We start from the raw sequence: 18675 nt of genomic DNA, 5'->3' as shown, positions 1-18675 counted from the left end.
GCTATTTAGAAATGAAACTAGTTAAAGGAGTAATGGAACCTGTTCTAGTTTTGCATGAGCAATAACATCATTAGTCCTTTTAATTTAAATGACATTGTAATAAATTGACTATGTACTTTTTCTTAGGAAATCCAGACTGTTAATGGAAACTTATTTGTACCGTTAACAAATCTATCCAAATATTTTCTCTGGGCTTCCAAAGTTTTAGTTAATTTTGGATTCCTTGGCAGATTTTCTTCAAAATTTCCTGTAATAATTATGTGGAGAATGCTTATAGTCTTTACTATGAGCCAAGGTCAAAATAGCACCAGACTCCTACTTAACTTCTCTTTTCTCTCTATCTGTGTCTAAATCTGACTTACCATCTTTCCTCCGAAAATACTTCCTTCTTCTGAATTTCCTATTTGGTACACTTTATGGGATGTAAACCTGGAGTCATCACACAATCCTTCCCATCACCTTGTTCTCTCTTTTTCTCCGTTGTGCCTATAATAATCTATAAATCATCAAGAACCATTTATTTATTCTTCCTCCTATTGCTTATATATGCTCCTTTGTGTAAATATTTCTTTTCAAAAATTTGAATAAATATGAGGAGCAATGTGTCAGTGGGTGAGATGCTATGAACCAGGAGGATTAAGGCCACTGGAAAGACCATTGATAATAAACCTAAAGTTAGTGCTAATCATAATAACAACTAAATATTTCCTTCTTTAAAACAAATTTGAAGAACAGATTTGAAAAGAGTAGCATGCTGCTTAAGCATTTATTGATTGACATGGAAATAAAAGCAAATAAAAAATGCTACTGTAAGCATTCACTAGTGTAAGACAGGTCAAACAATGTAACATGACATTTTATTTAATAACAAAGTTAATGACAACAGTGAAATACGTTGATAGTTTTTGGTTGTCTTATGTGTGCGCATGTTGTTGTGTTGTATGTGTATTTTTGTGTAGGAGCTACTGTTATAAGATATACTATTATCATGCATATAAGAAAAATACTTAATATATTTTAAACATTCTTCTAAATGACTTCTCAGATAGACTATTATTTCAACATCATAACAGTTCCATGCAACAGTTACTATTATTATGCCCATTTTACAGACGGCCACAAATGAGGCAAAGAGCAATTGTTTGTCCAGAGTTACAGATATCGAGTAAGTAGCACAGATGGGATTCTAACCCCGGATATTCATATTCAGAGGCTAACCTCTTAACCTCAACACATTTTCCTATTCTGTCTCATGAGAATTTAATCATCATCCTTTATAAGTAGTCATACTATGAATCTCATCAGGTTCTGTTGCAGAATCATCTACAATAGGGCCTAGACTATAACTCTATTATTGGGGAAGTAATACACAGCTGACATATACTTTGCTTGTTTATTGACACTTTCAAATTTAAGTTCAAACTCTCTGTGGATGGGTTGATTAGAGGTCACTGAGTGAGAGAGAGATGAATGACTGGAAGAAGGGAGAGCAACTCAGAGCTATGCATGTGGAGGGATTGGGGGTGTTGGGGAGAGGTAGAACTGGGCCCTATCACAGAGTCTGTTTTGAGGTTGATCTGTCAGTGGCCCAAAATGATCTGTGCTTGACCCTAGGGGGGAAATTTAAAGAGTGGCTCCCCATCCCACTGAAAAATCTGTGACATGCTATGACTGTTGTACAAGATAAGTGTGTATATAGGGCAATGGTTTTCAACTGGAGGCAATTCTCACCCTCCCCTGGGTGGCATCTGGCAATGCCTGGAGACATTGGTGATTATCATGACTCAGGGGTAGGTTTGCTACTGGCAGCTAGTGGGTAAAGGCCAGGGATGCTGCTAAACATCTGACAATGCACAAGACAGACCCCCCTGCCACAAAGAATTGTCTGGTCCAAAATGTCAGTAGTGCCACCATTGAGAAACCTTGATAAAGGGGAATCCAGTCCTCTGCTTCATCACACAGACTTCAGCAAGTGTTGTTTTGACACAGTGTAAATTCTTTTTTTTTTTGTCTTTCTGTGTCTGGTTTATTTCACTTAGCATAATGTCCTCCAGATCCATCCATGTTGTTACAAATGGCAGGATTTCCTTCTTTTTAAAGGCAGAATAACATTTCACTGAATGGTAATACAACCTTTTATTTATCCATTCATCTGTCAGTGGATATTTAGGTTATTTCCATATCTTTTGTTTTTTTAACATCTTTATTGGAGTATAATTGCTTTACAATGGTGTGTTAGTTTCTGCTCTATAACAAAGTGAATCAGTTATACATATACATATGTTCCCATATCTCCTCCCTCTTGCATCTCCCTCCCACCCTCCCTATCCCACCCCTCTAGGTGGTCACAAAGCACTGAGCTGATCTCCCTGTGCTATGAGGCTGCTTCCCACTAGCTATCTGTTTTACATTTGGTAGTGTAAATATGTCCCTGCCACTCTCTCACTTTGTCCCAGTTTACCCTTCCCCCACACCATGTCCTCAAGTCCATTCTCTAAGTCTGTGTCTTTATACCTGTCCTGCCCCTACGTTCTTCAGAACCTTTTTTTTTTTTTTTTTAGATTCCATATATATGTGTTAGCATAACAGGAAGCACCATAAGCCACAGGGTCATACTGCAATGGTCATGGTAAAGCTTCCTGATGCATTTTCATCTTGATATGGTAGAGTTTGGAAGAAATCTGGGACATTATATAGAAGTACTTGTGGAGCATTCTCTGGTGACTTCTAGAAATAGTACAGAAGTAAGTTGGAAGGAAAACCAAAGATTCCTCCCTTCTCTCTCTGCTCACCACATCTGCATCTCTTCTTTCTTCCCTTTCTCCTTTCCTCCCTTTCTTTCCTTCCCTTCCTTCCTTCCTTCCTTCCTTCTTTCCTTCCTTCCTTCCTTCCTTCCTTCTACCTTTGTCCTTTCAAACAAAATAATTTTACATCTATTATATGTTGGGAAATCTGTATAGATACAAAGAGGAAAAAGACAAAATGTCAAAATGGAATTAAAATGTTTTAGAATGTCTATGATGCTATATAGTCTCTATCTGTTTAGAACATAATCATGACGAAACCTAAGGGATAAATTAAATACATCTATGGGTCGGCCAAATTTTCTCAAGCAAATACAGCCACACTTTAACCTTGTAGTCTCAAATTCAGTATGTGTGAGCTCTGAGAAATTTGTGTGGTTTTATCACGAGGGGGAACCAAATAGGATAGTTTGGGTATTCCTGTGCAAACTATCATCTTTAATAGAAAAAAATAAAAACAAAAACATAAAGCCCATGTCCTACTGACTAATCTCTCAGATTATAATTAGATTCAGAGAGAATACTTTTCATTAAGAAATAAACAACTCACAACAGGAAATGCAGGTATTTACAATTGTTTCTTTCCTTTTGAAATAACACTGGGAGATTGAGGAAGGCACTGAATTCAGTAAGTGTATCTTTCACAAAGTTTTCCTGATCCATGAAAAGTAGGCTTATATGTGTATTTCTTTTTAGAAAAAATTATCTGTAAATTGTGTTTATAAATAAGTTTTTAGTAATTATCCTCCTGGTGTATTCTGCTAAAATCAAAAGGAACAATCAAGGCTCCAGAAGAAGCTGTAAGAAAAAGAAGAAGGGCAAATATTTCAGCAAGTCAGATCCAAAGCAAACACTGAAACATGAGGTTATAGACAATGGCACGAATGTTAATGAACAGAAAGCCATACAGTAGAAATCTGCTAAATGCATAGTTGAGGGAATTGAGAAGATATTTCCCTAACAGTTTGTTCCTGTTGCTTATAATTTAAAAAAAAGTACTGCAGGATGGCCCAATTCAGTCCCAACATCATCTTATGCAGATGCATTACAATTCCCTACTGAAGTTCTGCAGAAGAGTTGAGTCTAGCTTAGCACAGTTGTTTCACACGACATCATAAAGATCAGTAAGTGAATAACCAAAGCACGTGTGAAAGGCTGAGAAGTGACTGCAGTTTTGCAACCCAAAACTGACTATTCTTTGGAGGTTCACAAATTTGTGTGAAGGGGAAAAGAAGCAATATATAACAACAACAAAATTGACACAAAAGAGTTACTTAACTGTAGATCTTTACCTTCAACTTCAACATGTATTTTCTTTATATCTTTATTTATAATGATGTAACAGAAAGCTTTATGGTTTTTAGCCAAGGGAAGAGCTCACCTTAGAAGTTCTGTTTATCTTTATGGTATCCTGAGAAGGAAGACATGCTGGCACTCTTAAATATAGCTGATAGGACAAATCATGAAGGTAGGCTTATGTCAGACATTCAGTCTTCAAACTAGGCATGCACTTACATCTTAGTTTTTTATACTTCAGTAGAGCGTTTCACATGTAAAGACCTATCTCAACAATCTATTAAACATTAACCCTTTTCACAGAGAGGAGGAATGGTATTTGTTTATGTACTTATTCCCTAATCCCTTCAACAAAGATTTATGAAGTGTCTGTCATAAACAATATGAAGTCTTTTACTTGAGATTTATAGTCAAATTGAGAAGACAAATTTGGAACTAATGAACAATCATACAACTTGATAAGAACTAAAAGAACTTATGGGTCTGCAGAGAATGAAGTGCCTGGGAGAGAATGAACTCTATCTGGAAGAATGGGGAGAATTTAGGGAAGTATTTATAAAAAAGGGAGAGATAAGTTGTATAAAAGATTAGCAATATTTCCCTAGACAGAAGTTAAATTTGTAACATTGAATGCTTTGCTGCTATTTTTATAAGACCCCCTAATTCATCCACGTGTCAGATATTAGTTTAAAAAGGTGAGCTACAAGCACCCGTTAGTATTCTTGCCAGTTAACATAGACTGCGTCACCACATCTGAACCTTATCATTGCCAGGATACAATATCCTTATCACCTTACCCTGGCTTTGGTGTTGGACTTGAGGTTGCCTATGTAGACTCTGTCCTGGCTTGCTCTTCTCTATGAATTCTTCCTTTGTTTCTCTAAGCACTTAACCCCTGCCATTAATTATTTGGCTGGCATAAAAGTCAGACCACCTCTAGTCCCTCTGAGAAGAGAGTGATTCACCGGGCAGAGGAAAAAGTATATGCAAAGGAACTGAGAAGTGATAAATTGTTGGTGTTTCCAGAAATGCAAAATTTTTTTTTTGGTCTGGAGCACAGAACATGTGTAAGTCAGATAAAACTGTAGACATAAAATTATTTCTTCTCTGCCATGTACAGATCTAAATTTTTTGTACGTGTGTGTGTGGTAAGGATCCACTGAACGACCTTACGTAAAGGAGAAAATGGATTAGATTTGTATGTTAGAAAGATGATACAATGGACAAATAGTGTGGAATAGGGTTACTGATACAAAGCAGTAAAAGTGACAATGGAGATGAGTGGATAGGTTTCAAGAGTTATTTAAGAAGCAGTATCTAAGGACTTGATTTCTTTTCTGTCCCATTGTCCCCTTTTTTATACCTGTGATAGTGAAGAGTAAAGGATGATTGCCAGATTTTTAGCTTCAGGTAAAGAATGGCCATTCCCTAATTTTACACCTATATACCTTTCCATTTGCCACCTTACCACATAATTTAATAGCTCTGTTTACTTGTCCAGCTTCCCCAACAGACTGTGAGCAACTTGATCTCAAAGACATTCTTTTACCTCTTCCAGCTTGTACAGTCTGTTCTTAAAATAGTTCTTCACACACAGCAGGATATTAATAAAGATTTGTTACATAAATAAAGATAGAACAGCTCTTAGCCTGTCAGTGAGTAAAGGGATTGTAGAGTCTGGTAGAGAAACTCGGGAGTTACTGGAAGAGTCCTTAATTATAGTTGGGATTACCTAGAGGGAAGTGTACATAGAGGGACTATAAAAACAATAGGTAGTGATTATTGATATTGTGGCATGCACCGTGCTAAGTACTTTATTTACACCGTCTAATTTAATCATCTAACAGCTTAATGAGTAGTTTTTCTTACTGATGACATTTTATAGCTGAGAACCAAAGAGGTCCACTGAGGAATTTTGAGGAGCAACAGATTTTCCGAGGTAAGTGTAGGGAGAGGGATTTTTGAATGTGGCAGAAATGGAATGGGCAGAGTTAGAAGAGAATCTCTGGGCAGAAAGAGAGGACCAAGGACAGAATCCTAAGGAACAACAACACTTGTGGAGGTGGACGTGGAGAGGGGTCAGCAGGGCACTTATAATAAGTGATCAGAAATTTAGAAGAACTGGCAGAAACGGGAAAAAGGTTTTGAAAAGAAAAGGATGGCTCGGTAGGCCAAGGCTGTGAGAGGTCAGGTTATTTGAGGATGAAGGAAACCTTAAGTTGGGCCCTTGCAGCATGTTCTGTGCACTGTTAGCAGGGTGGCGGGGTGGAAACTGAGGACAAGGGATGAGGAGTGAATTGAAGAGCAGTGAGTGGGGTAGTGAGTAGCTGCCTGAAGGGCGGCAACACTGAGGAAGTCAGTGGTGAGGAGAAGATGCATAGGTCCCTACCAGAGGAGAAGGAGATCCAAGAAGATTCTTTTTTTTTTCTTAAGACAGAAAAGGGATTTAGCATTTTGTTTATAGATAAAGGCTGAGGGGAAGGAGCCACTGAAGGTGGTGAAGATAATACAGAAGGGACTATTGAGAGAATAATATCTTGGAGGATGTTGGAGGAGACGGATCAGAAGTACAGAGAAGGGCCGAAGAAAGGACATCTCCTCCCCTGACCCTTGTTTCCAGGGTTCAGAGGCAGATTTGAAACACTGGGTAGTATGAGCAAGAGGAAATGTGAAGAGAGATCTAAGGGATTAGGTAAGTTAGACATAGAAAAGCTTTTCATGCTATTCCTAGTGTAGAACTGGGGCAGACTATAAAGTTTTATATATTTTTTTCAAAAGAAAAATAAATAAATGTAGTACATCTGCATAATATGGCTTTGTGCTGAGATGGGCCTCACTATGGTGCCTTCTTCAGAATTAACTGAAAGAGGCATAAAGTGTTACAGAAAGTAGTTTCATTTAATTTACTGTATTTCATTTGTTTAACATGGCGTTTGCAATTGATGTTCCTTTTGGTATGATAAGTACGTACAAATTACCATGCTTTCTTCCTCAGAAATTCATCCTCTTTGAAAAGAAAAGGACTTACAGTTTATATTAGACTTTTATTTTTAAAAAATGTATATTTGTGAACAAAAAACATACAAATCTGTATATTTCCTAGCTACATTAATGCAGTCATATATTAATGATTAAGTCAAATAAAACAGTTTTAAACAACAGCAAAAAATAAAACAAATGAAGGCAAAAGAAATAAAGGATAAAGTAACTACTGCATAAAATTCTATAGAAAGTGAAAAATTTTAGGTTGTTGTATGGTATAATGGGTTTTTGTTAACTTTTTTTTCCCTAGGAGAGGGGACTTTGCACATAATAAGACTACTTAATAGCATATCTCATGACATTTGAGAAGAAATTCAGTTCCCACACATGACTGCAACAGGGAGGAAGAGGGGAAAAAAAAAAAAATCAACATTTTCTTCCCTAAAAAATGTTGATTTTTCTACTATCTCATTCAACTCTAAAAGTAAGATATTTTTACATATAGCATGCCAGTAGGGGTTGCCTACATATTTACCAATTAAAGTTTAGTTAGTAATTATTATTCAATCATTTTATGGCTAGAATGTCAAACCAAGGTATACTTAAATGAAACAAAAAGTAATATCTCTATTATCTGGACCAGTAAACATGTATTTTGATAAAGAACTGACTATATTTCCCTCTGGTGATAATTTATTATGGGAAAAGAAGGGAGTTATTTGTAATGAGCTGGATAGACCTGGAGTCTGTCATACAGAGTGAAGTAAGTCAGAAGGAGAAAAACAAATACCATATGCTAACACATATATATGGAATCTAAGAAAAAAAAATGTCATGCAGAGATTAGTGGTAGGACGGGAATAAAACACAGACCTACTAGAGCATGGACTTGAGGACATGGGGAGGGGGAAGGCTAAGCTGTGACGAAGTGAGAGAGTGACAGGGACATATATGCACTACCAAATGTAAATTACATAGCTAGTGGGAAGCTGCCGCATAGCACAGGGAGATCACCTCTGTGCTTTGTGACCATGAGAGGGGTGGGATAGGGAGGGTGGGAGGGAGGGAGACACAAGAGGGAAGAGATATGGGAACATATGTATGCTCCCAATGCAGGGGGCCTGGGTTCAATCCCTGGTCAGGGAACTAGATCCCACGTGCATGCCACGACTAAGGATCCCTCGAGCCGCAACGAAGACCTGGTGCAACCAAATAAGTAAATATTAAAAAAAAAAAAAAAAAAAAGAAAGAAAAGAAGGGATATTTAAATATGACTCTCATCTTACCTGCTGACTCTTTAAAAAGAACAGTGTCGTGTTCTGTTTTCTACCTGGATATTTCTAGGAGTCCGTGTCATTAGGAGTAGGTCCTCTTCAGAAAGATCTCAAGATCTTAAGACCTATATCAGGTCTTAATAGGAGAGTGACCATATGTGTGTTTGCTCAACATTATGTCCTAGACATCAATGTTTCTCTGACTAAACTATCTTACTCTTGGATAGGCACTGCTTCCAATATTTAAATATAAGGAGTAACATATTAAGTGATTATTTCCTTTTCGATATGAATTTATCAGAAATAAATTCTCACTTGATAGAGCAGGAAACAAGATGATAGTTAGGGGTAAGAAAGTGTTTCCTGAAGAGTGGACAAAATCCCCAGAAAGTGGAGCTAGGGAATTATCACTAGAACCTTTGTTGCTTCTTTATTTTGCATGTGGCCAAAAGCAGCCTTGTCTGGAGAAACCCTTTGACACTGGGCTTTTTCACGTGCAAGTGCTATAAATGAACTTTCCAAGAGACATATCAAAGGGTTTCATTTCTGTTAGAGTCTATTTTTCAGCTAAGTTCATTTAAACAGAATTTCTTGTCCTGCTCATGTAAGTAACATGTCTGGCTTGCCTAAATATGTGACAATTTATTTTTTTCCTCTCAGATTTATGGAAAGTTCATGGAGACCAGATTCTCCCCTTGCATTGTGGAAGTGCACAATTTGTTCTTATGAATGCCATTCGCAAATATACCAAATACAGTATGGACTTTCAGGAAGTATTTAATTTAATTGCTCCCCTAAATCTCCAAGCTTAAAGGAATTGGGTTGGTAATGATATTTCCACTATAATGTTTCTTGGTATAATAGTCTCAAAATAATGTAAGAATAGTGTTTTTCATAACATTCTGTGAATCAGTTGTCTAAATCTTTTGGAATAGCCAAAAGCCTTTGCTTAAATTTATTTGGAGAAAACAGTGATTGTGGAAAGCCATCTCTTGTAACCAGTTGCATATCATAAACATGAGCTTATTTATATATAAATCATTATTGCTTCCTCTGTTAGGCAATTAGTAAATGAGTTTCAGATGCTTACAAATTTTGGCTTTTAGTCACTTTTCTTCTAGTTATTACCAAAACTTATATTAGATACAATTAACTGTAAATTGCCCCATGCCATACAGGATTTTATTTAATTATTCAACAGTCCTGTGTGGGAGATGTCAGTATTGCTCCCTTCTTATAAATGAGGATTCTGCAGGTCAGAGATGGCAAGTGATTGGCTCAAGACCTCACAGCCAGAATGTGACAAAATTAAGACCCAGTTCCAGTCTCTGACTCCAAATGCAGTGCTCCTGCCATTAAAAGCAAACCAAGCGGCCTCTCCAAGGTCTGCATTTTACTGTGACAGGGAGAGCAGAAAAGCACAACAGGATGATTTCTCACAGCTGGAAAGGGAAATGGCTTTAGACTCCCAAGGAATAGGAAATTTTCAGCCCGGTTAATGCATAGGGAGTTCCATGAGTGACTTTCTAATCATAATTCTTTCTATGGAAATTCAGTGTAATGAATGTAAGCTCCCTGACATAGAAACACACTGTAAGTCCTTCTGAAATCACTGTATCAAATGTGCTCTGCTGTTCAAATATACAAAATCTCACCCTGAGACACTTGACTCTGAGATACATGTCAGAGATGTGTGCAGACCTGACTTGCAAAGTAGTTGTCTAGGGAGAAAAACACTGTCCTGTGCATTCTGGACTGTCATGCAAAGGGTCAAGGGTATTACACTTTTTGTATAGGAATTCACCTTCTTCCACTCTTTTATTAAGGCATTACTGTGGTTGCTTAAAAATAGGTTGCATGATGTCTGGAAACATAAGGAAAAATATAGTTATAATTTTTTTCCCTAATTTATCTTGCTGTGAGCCTTAGAAAATTCTGGTAGAAATCGTGAAGGTAGTTTAAAGTGTAGGATTTGATTGGATAAGATGGGCTACTCTGTTGGAGAGAATTAAGGCATCCATATTTCCATGACTACATGCTACAGAGCTTGAGGGTAGAGATTCTGGATTCAGATTGCCAGGGCGAACACTGGCTCTGCCACTTATCAGCTGTGTGTCCATGGGCAAGACAAACACTCTGTGCCTCAGGTTTCTCTCCTTTTTAATGGGACCTTAATAGTACCTATTTCATTGTGTTATTATGAGGATTAAAGTGGTTCATATTTATAAAGTATTTGAAACATTGCTTGGCATGTGTAAAAAAAAGTGTTTGCAAGCTAAAAGTAAGTTATTTACATTGTTCTTACATATTAACTGTTTCTACTTACTGAAAATTACAGTTATAGAAATTTAGAATAAGGGAGAACCACATTGTTCTTTAAAGAAAAATGGGGCATTATGCAGTGTACCCTCTGCCTTCTAATGACAAAATTCCTTCTTCAACTACCTGTTACTAAAAAGCATCTTCTGGTGCCTCAATTTCATTGTCAGGAAGTTTCAGCTTTAATGAGAAATAAAGTAATATGCTGGGACTGTTTATTTATAGTAACTTGTGAAATTAAAGTATCCCATTTAAAGTCTGCTTCTGTTTGCACAGTACTAGAAAAAAAACCAACCAAAATTCTCAGTTTAACTTTTAATTAAGCAAGCAGTATGGTATGTTTTGAATCTGGTTACCTGTTGATGAGGCTACTGTGTAGGTCAATGGCATTGATCGGTTGGGTGGGAAGTTTCTCTGGAACGCTTTCTGTCACCGGGCAGAAAGACAAAGCTATAGGGATGTCTTCACTCCTGTTTTGGACCGCCTCTTTTTTTTCTTCTTTTTTTTTTTTTTTTTTTGCGGTACGCGGGCCTCTCATTGTTGTGGCCTCTCCCGTTGCGGAGCACAGGCTCCGGACGCGCAGGCTCAGCGGCCATGGCTCACGGGCCCAGCCGCTCCGCGGCATGTGGGATCTTCCCGAACCGGGGCACGAACCCACGTCCCCTGCATCGGCAGGCGGACTCTCAACCACTGCGCCACCAGGGAAGCCCCATCTTAGTCTTATATTATAAAATTAGCAAGATATTTCCCTCTGACATTCTATTTGACATACTCTTTTAATTTTTAAAGTGCTTAGGAATTGATTTGTTTTATTCTATTATTGCTTTTTTAACTTTTGTGTGTATTCTATCACTGTTAATTGCTGTGTTTGCATAAATCATGTTCAAAAAATTAAAACGCCTTATATTTCCATTAAGTTTTTGAATAAATAAGAATAGAATTTTACAAGTATATAATGTGTTATGTAAATGCATTTTATGATTTTATTATTAATAATCAGTCAGTAGAAAGACATGAAATCTGTATTAACTGTGAATTTAGTTTCATTGTAAAGGAAGTATGATGTAATCTACACATCATTATATGGTCTACACATCATCATTACCAGTAGCTGTCTCTGAGGGAGCCCCTTCAAGGGTGGTGGCAGAGAGGGACAGATAAGAACCAGCTAAAGGGGACAGTTAAAAAATTGAGCAGAAATAATAAAATATATATAAAATAATAAAGACAGTATCTATCAAAAAGTTGTTTAAATGATACCAAAACTACCAGAAAAATGCAGTGAAAAATTCAATCAAAACAAATACCTAGTATCATCAACTTGCCAAAATATTTTTCTTCTTGCATTTGATCATTGCTGTACTACCCATTGTACATAGTCATTCATACATTATCTCATTACCTCAGTAAATGCTGAATCCCAGCCTTTGTTCAAGAAATGTAAAGGAGATTATTCAGCCAATTACCACATAATTCAAAAATATTTCATGGATGGGTAATGCTTAGTTGAGAAAGGAGCAGTTCAATCCATTTAAGTATTTTCATAATTAAAATTATATTAACTTAGACCTCTAAATCAAATAGTCCATATTTGATTTTATATATGCACATAAATTCATATATATGCATAAATTATGTATTTATATTGGTTATTAATTTTACACAGTCATAATGTAGGTTGTGCAAAAGTGTAATGTGTTTATTTCTTTAAATCCAACAAAACTCATGGGCTTTCATTTCTGCTTGGTTGTAGGACACTTATTCTAGCCATTTTAAGGTAACCCAGTCACATCCAATTTTATAAAATATATTTTTAAATATAAATTTTAGAGTCATTTTAGATTTACAGCAAAATTGAGCAGAAGATACAAAACTTTCCCTTATGTTCCCTGTCCCCACACATGCATGGCCTCCACATTATTAACATCCCCCGCCATAGTGGTGCACTGTTAGAACTGATGAGCCTGCATTGAGACGTCATTACTACTCAAAGTCCATGGTTTACATTAGCGTTCAACTCTTGGTGTCGTACGTTCTATGGGGTTTGAAAAATGTCGAATGACATAAAGCAACTGTTATAGTATCATACAGAGTAGTTTCACTGCCCTAAAAATCCTGTGTTCTGCCTATTCATCCCTCCCTCTCCTCACCCTCTGCAACCACTGAACCCTAGTGAAACTTACTCTGTTATTTCTCTTTTTATACTAATCCACTGTTCGTACGTCTTTTTTTTTCCTCCCTGTAAGAGAAAACTGTCATGATTCTTCTGTATTTTGTTTTATGGCATTATCTTTATGTCTGGTTCCTCTGTGATTTTGCTCTTGATATTTAAAGGCAAGTCATTAGCATTCATAAAAACATTTTTTCTTACTCACTCATGTAGCTCTGGCAGTCAAAAGTCATGGTGTCAAGACTGTTATCTTGGCTATTTGTCAAAATCTACTTACAATTTCAAAATCCCAAAATTTGTCTTTCTTTACTTTCTACATTATTCCTGTCCATAAAATGGTATAAAGTCTCTGCTGTTAAGTAGCAAAGAGAGGTAAGGATAAATGAATTTAAAATATGGTTTAGGTCGCAAACCCTACTCTATTATATTTACATTTAATTGAGTATTGCACTTTAATGGGTACCACTTGTTTTGTTACCTAGAATACCTTCCTTCCTCTAAGAACTACTTCTGTCTCCACTCAGATGATATGGGTTCTAACTGAGCTTTCATCTTCTTACAATATCCCATCCACTGACCACATTTGATTGGTATGGTGGGGTAGGGTCTTACTTCTTCAGGGCTAATCAGAAGCTTTATGGGAATTTTTTTTAAAGAGAGAAAATATGATATACATCTGGAGATGTGAGGGTTATGTCTAAGAAAACAGTTTGTAATGAGAGAAAATAAAGCCAACACACAAAGGCAAGCAGAGATAAGTGATGGAGAAAGTTGTGAAGGTACAATTGGAAAATAAGATTAAAAAAACATCTATCTAATCCTACGCTTTCTAAAGTTCTTTGGATATCGGTCCAGGGTGGACACTGTTCATGATTTGCAAAGCCTGGACCTGTGTGACCTTGAACAAGTTAAACTTTCTAAGCTAAATTTATCTCTTCTGTGAAATAGGCTGACAGTACCAATTTAAATGGGCTAAGCTAAGCATACACAGCTGTCATTGTATAACTTGTCATATGATGGACTTAAGAATAAAGCTAGTCTTAACCTTAATTCAGTCTTTTGTTTTCCTCATAGATAACTTAAAAAGATGATTTCCCATATCATCATGGTTTTAGTGAATAACACTTCCTGGTTATAAGGGGTAGAAATTGATGAAATTGATGTTTTGCTTTGTTTTGTTTTGGCCGAGCTGCACAGCTTGTGGGATCACACTTCCTAGACAAGGGATCGAACCTGCAGTGAAAGTTCTTAACCGGAATCTTAACCACCAGACAACCAGAGAACTCCCTGGTGTATTATTTAATCAGAGAAATGTAGGCTTAGCCAACTTTAGTCCCAATATTTAAATATGTCTTATCTCTACAGAAACGTTCTGAAATAGACAGTGCTTGCACACAATCAATGACTAATAATTGCAAATTGCCAACTTAAGTTTTTTTGCAGTATAAGATTTTCTCTTTTTAATATTATAGGAAGAGAAGAGTTACAAATGACACTATTTCTGTAACATCGATTCAAAAGAAATACAGTTCTATACTGAGTCCTCTCATATCCCTTCTACCCTTCAAGCATAACCTTGATTTTTTGAAGAGCACAAAAATATGTGAGTTACATTTATAATAGTTCTGTAGAAATACTAATCACTTTAATTTCATCAGTTTGTCATCACAAAATTGCCTTGACAAACTGAGTAGGTATTAATCTTTTTCTGTCAGTGAATGGAGAAAAGGCAGCCAGTGAGTCGTAAAGGCTATTTCTTCATGGTGTTTGTGGTCACTTAGCATTGCTAGGCTAGGCCTTTATAGACAGCACTTTGTGTGTGACTGAAACAGACCAATGTAGACAGAGGCCAAGGACTTTGATTACTGTTACCCTATAAGACTGTACTTTTCCTTTTAAACGGTGGGAGGCAGAACTTCTTGGTAGGAAGATCCTCAGTCTATTCATCATCCATATTTTTAGGGCCAGTTGCTCTTTAAGAAGTTTGAATTTTTGGATTCTGATTATAAAAATAATTTCATGTTTACTGCTGAACATTTGGATTAAACAGAAAAAAGAAAAAGAAAAAGACACCTTTCATTCCACCACTTAGAAGTAATCACTGTTAATATTTTTTCCATGTCTGGGTTGGCATTTGTGAGATCTTTCTGTGTAATCAGTTTTATCTTCTGTCATTTTCACCTACTGTTGTAGGATACACATTTTTTTCTCATCAATGAAAAACTTTTGGAAGTGTAATATTTATAAGGCTGCATGATGTTTGCTGTAAAGTAATGTTTCATCCTTCCCTTATTGTTTATGTTATTTTTTAGGTTTCTAGAATTATAAATAATGTTGTAATGAATATTTTTTTCTTTCCCCATGAGAAGAGCGTAATGAAACCAAGGAGTGCTTTGGGAGAACAACTGCTCTTTCCATTTTGCTCCAACATGTTTTGAAGTCCTCATTTCTTATGAGGCTCATCATGTGTTAAAACAATTAGTGCATCTGAGGAAGAATGTGTGTATATATATATATGTAGATATATACACATACATATATATATGTAACTGAATTGCTGTGCTGTATACCTGAAACTAACATGATATTGTAAATCAACTATACTTCAATAAAAAATAAGTAAATAAAATTAAAGATAAAAACAAAACCCAAAGAGCAGTTAGTGCAGTTTTGCTGTAGGTACTCTGATGCACAAGACCAGGGAATGGGATATAGTTGTCCCTTGCAACTCTGTACCCTGATTCTAAAAGTAATTTTAATTTCTGTAATCCATAGCTTTGTTGGAGTCTCTCCTATTGAAGACGCCAGTGTTCAACTTGTGTACACCATATTGCACTGTCGTCGATGTTCACCAGATTGTTTTCCTTGATTCCTGTCATGGTGGCAGTCAGTAGAAAGCAGTGTGGCATGAGAGCTGTGGTATTGATGATTATATGTATATTTTACATGGTCTCCCAAACGCTAAATGAAGAAATCTTAGTAAACTTATTTATGATTGGAAATGGTGGTGTGGACTAATAACACCAAGATTAGAGTGGAGGTGTAGTTTAACTGTACTGTATTTTAATCATATCATGGCTATTAGCTCTTCTCCAGTCCCTTCAGTATTTTGTTAGGGTATTATGAACGCACTAAAAATTATACACCCCCAACTCCTAACATAGTTTTAAATTTTTATTATAGTTTTTCCTGAGCCTAACTGCCACATGGTTGATTAGTAAAATAGTGACTGAGAAAAGTAAGGTGAATGGAGGACTTTCATACTAAAATATTTTAGACATAAAACCACAGAAACTAATTCATATTCTCTCTCCCTCTCTCTCCTCTCTCTCTCTCTCATCACTGTTTGAATGAACCTAGAATTACAAGGTTTCTGAAGAAAACCTTGGTTTGCCTCTGAGTGACATTGGTTAGGCAACTGAAATTTCATAAGAGAATATGAAGAGAGGCTTAACTTCCACTGGCTCTGCTTTTACCTGACAGCCTAAATTAGCTGCGTTGTAGGTACTGTAGGTACTTAACAGGGAGTATAATGCCAAATTCCCAACCTCTCAATATTTTTCAAAAGCTTGGCAGAGAAAAGCAACGCTTTTGGAGGATTGCCTGAGAGAAAAGCAGTAAATTCACTTCTATGAATCAGTGATTCTCAATGGAATGTGGGGAGGTAAGGGAAGAAGGGAGGAGGAGGAAAGGGGGGAGGCCTGATATCCTCTTCACAGGAGGGCCTGGCTCCCGAGGTGAGGACTAGGTTTTGGTGATTCACTTTTCCAGACATCCCCTGCTCCCGTCAGATGCTGATGTGGATAAAATTTGAGAACTTCTCAAGTGTTGCTAAAGTAGAGGTGACAAACTGGAGACTCTTGGTCAAACCCAGCTTGTAGACAGGTTCTCTCTGCCTAGTATATACAGCACACACACACACACACACACACACACACACACACACATTTTAACAAGGAATACAGAATTTCCATAAAATCCAGATTTCTCTGGAAACAATAAAAAAATCTGGCAAAGCTAGGCACATGTCCAAGCATGGCAACAAATGCCTAGAACTGGGTAACAGTTCCTTCTTTGATCACTGTCCTTATTACTCCCTTTTTGCTTACACCTGGCTCACATCACTGACTCAGGTTACTTCTCTGGTCCCTGTAGGCACTGGAGTTTACAACCTTTGAGTAACAGCCTGATTCTAGATTATAGCAAAAGAACAAAGAACTGGGTAATTGGACCACATCATTTGACTTTCTAGAAGTGATTTTCTGGATTTGTATTTTAGCCTGATTCCATAGGCCTTGTGACACAAGGAAATGGCCCTATAGAACTCATTCCTGAGTTTACTTTAAGAATATTTGTTCATTATTTTGGGAATTTTATAAATATAGTGGTTAAAAGGATGGACTCTGGAGCCAGACTGCCTGGAATCCAATTCTACCTCCTGCATTTCCCAGCTGAAAACCTTTGGCCTGGCATTTGATATTGCTTTGATTCAATTTCCTCTTCTGTAAAGTGGAGATAACACTAGTACCACTTGTTTAGGATTTTTGTTAAGATCAAATATATCAATTTATGAAAAGTGTTTAGGACATTGCTTAACATAGACAAATATTTGAGGTGATACTATTACTAATATTATTACCTCCTGTTCCAGAAATAGAAATAGTTGTACTTGTTATTATGTTTTTCTATTTTATAGAGAATCTTAAACTTATAATGAATCGTGTTTGTGTCTTTTAGAAAATTTTATGTCAAATTTGATGCATCTATTTAGTAAATATATTGCATACATCTTTTGTCCTGCCTCCATCTTATTTTCCTACTCTTCGTTTTCTTCTGTGTATTTCTTAATTATTCTTGATGATTCTTATTTTGCTGTATTATGTGCACTGCTTTAAGTCATCTTGATTCCCCTTTAAAACAATACAGGCCCTAAAAATAAACTAAGAGCAAACAATATATGTGAGCTCTCCTACATAGACAAGTATGACCAGTAAAATGAATTATTTTCCAACAGAATTTCATGTGAAGTTTACTTTTCTGCTGACATTCTGAGCTTCCATTTATTTTCAGCTCTGTCTTTTAGCTTTAGGGATAAACTGATCCAGTCATCTTCGATAGCAGTACTCCAACAAGTTCCTGCAGTCACGTTATTTCCCAGATGTCTTCAAATATATTGCATTGCCTCAAATTGATTTTTAGCTTGTCTTTAAACAGGACACTCAGATGTTAATCTGAGTGTCCTATGCCCATTTGGCCTTTTTTAGGTCATGAAAGGCCACTGTTTTTATATTTAAATTTGCTACGTGAGATGATACTAAAAAGCAACCATATACTCTCTATGTCTTGTGTAAAATAGGCTATTTCTCCAATATAAATAAACCTATTTGGAAATGGTGAGCCTCCTAAAGGTTACTCCTAAGAGACTTAATAGAATGCTTGGGGAATTTTACTATAATCTTTTGATACAATGAGTATGAGAAAATTTTATGATCAACCACCCTGAGGCTAATAGAATGACGGGGCTTTATTTCTCTCCTTTTTAATTTGGTGGTAAATAAATGAGACAACTTTTAGTATGTTATCAGCCATTTTACATCAGGGAAACAGAAATCACTCTGTTGGGGTTTGATATGGGGGATTGGTTACCAAAGTGAAGGATGGGCAGGAGAAGAAAAGGGCTAAAGTGGTGTCTTTTAGAGCCTTAGGAATGTGCTCACAACCAACATTGTTAGAACCCTTGTTCTGAGTGGGACCTCTGGAGCCACACCCTCACTAACCCTTCCACTGTGTTCCTTCCTTCTTCTCTCCTAATGTCATGCAAGTGCTTCCC

At 36.6% G+C, this 18675-nt stretch overlaps 1 long non-coding RNA gene across 3 annotated transcripts; it reads left to right on the top strand.

Annotated features, from left to right (window-relative positions):
* Positions 1-5763: 5763 nt before the first annotated feature.
* Positions 5764-17551, top strand: LOC129392316 (uncharacterized). 3 transcript variants are annotated; one of them, XR_008618032.1, is made up of 3 exons: positions 5764-6039; positions 14318-14448; positions 15621-17551. It is a non-coding gene; the product is annotated as an uncharacterized lncRNA (long non-coding RNA). The 3 variants fall into 3 exon arrangements; XR_008618031.1 differs by lacking the exon at positions 14318-14448 and adding an exon at positions 6644-6792; XR_008618033.1 differs by lacking the exons at positions 14318-14448; positions 15621-17551 and adding exons at positions 7393-7566; positions 9017-9070.
* The last annotated feature ends 1124 nt before the right edge of the window (positions 17552-18675 follow it).

The sequence above is a fragment of the Physeter macrocephalus genome, chromosome 8 (genome assembly GCF_002837175.3).
Source record: "Physeter macrocephalus isolate SW-GA chromosome 8, ASM283717v5, whole genome shotgun sequence".
NCBI classification, from domain to species: Eukaryota; Metazoa; Chordata; class Mammalia; order Artiodactyla; family Physeteridae; genus Physeter; species Physeter macrocephalus.
Note: the sequence above shows the minus strand (reverse complement) of the source record. Positions and strands in the feature narration are given on the sequence as shown.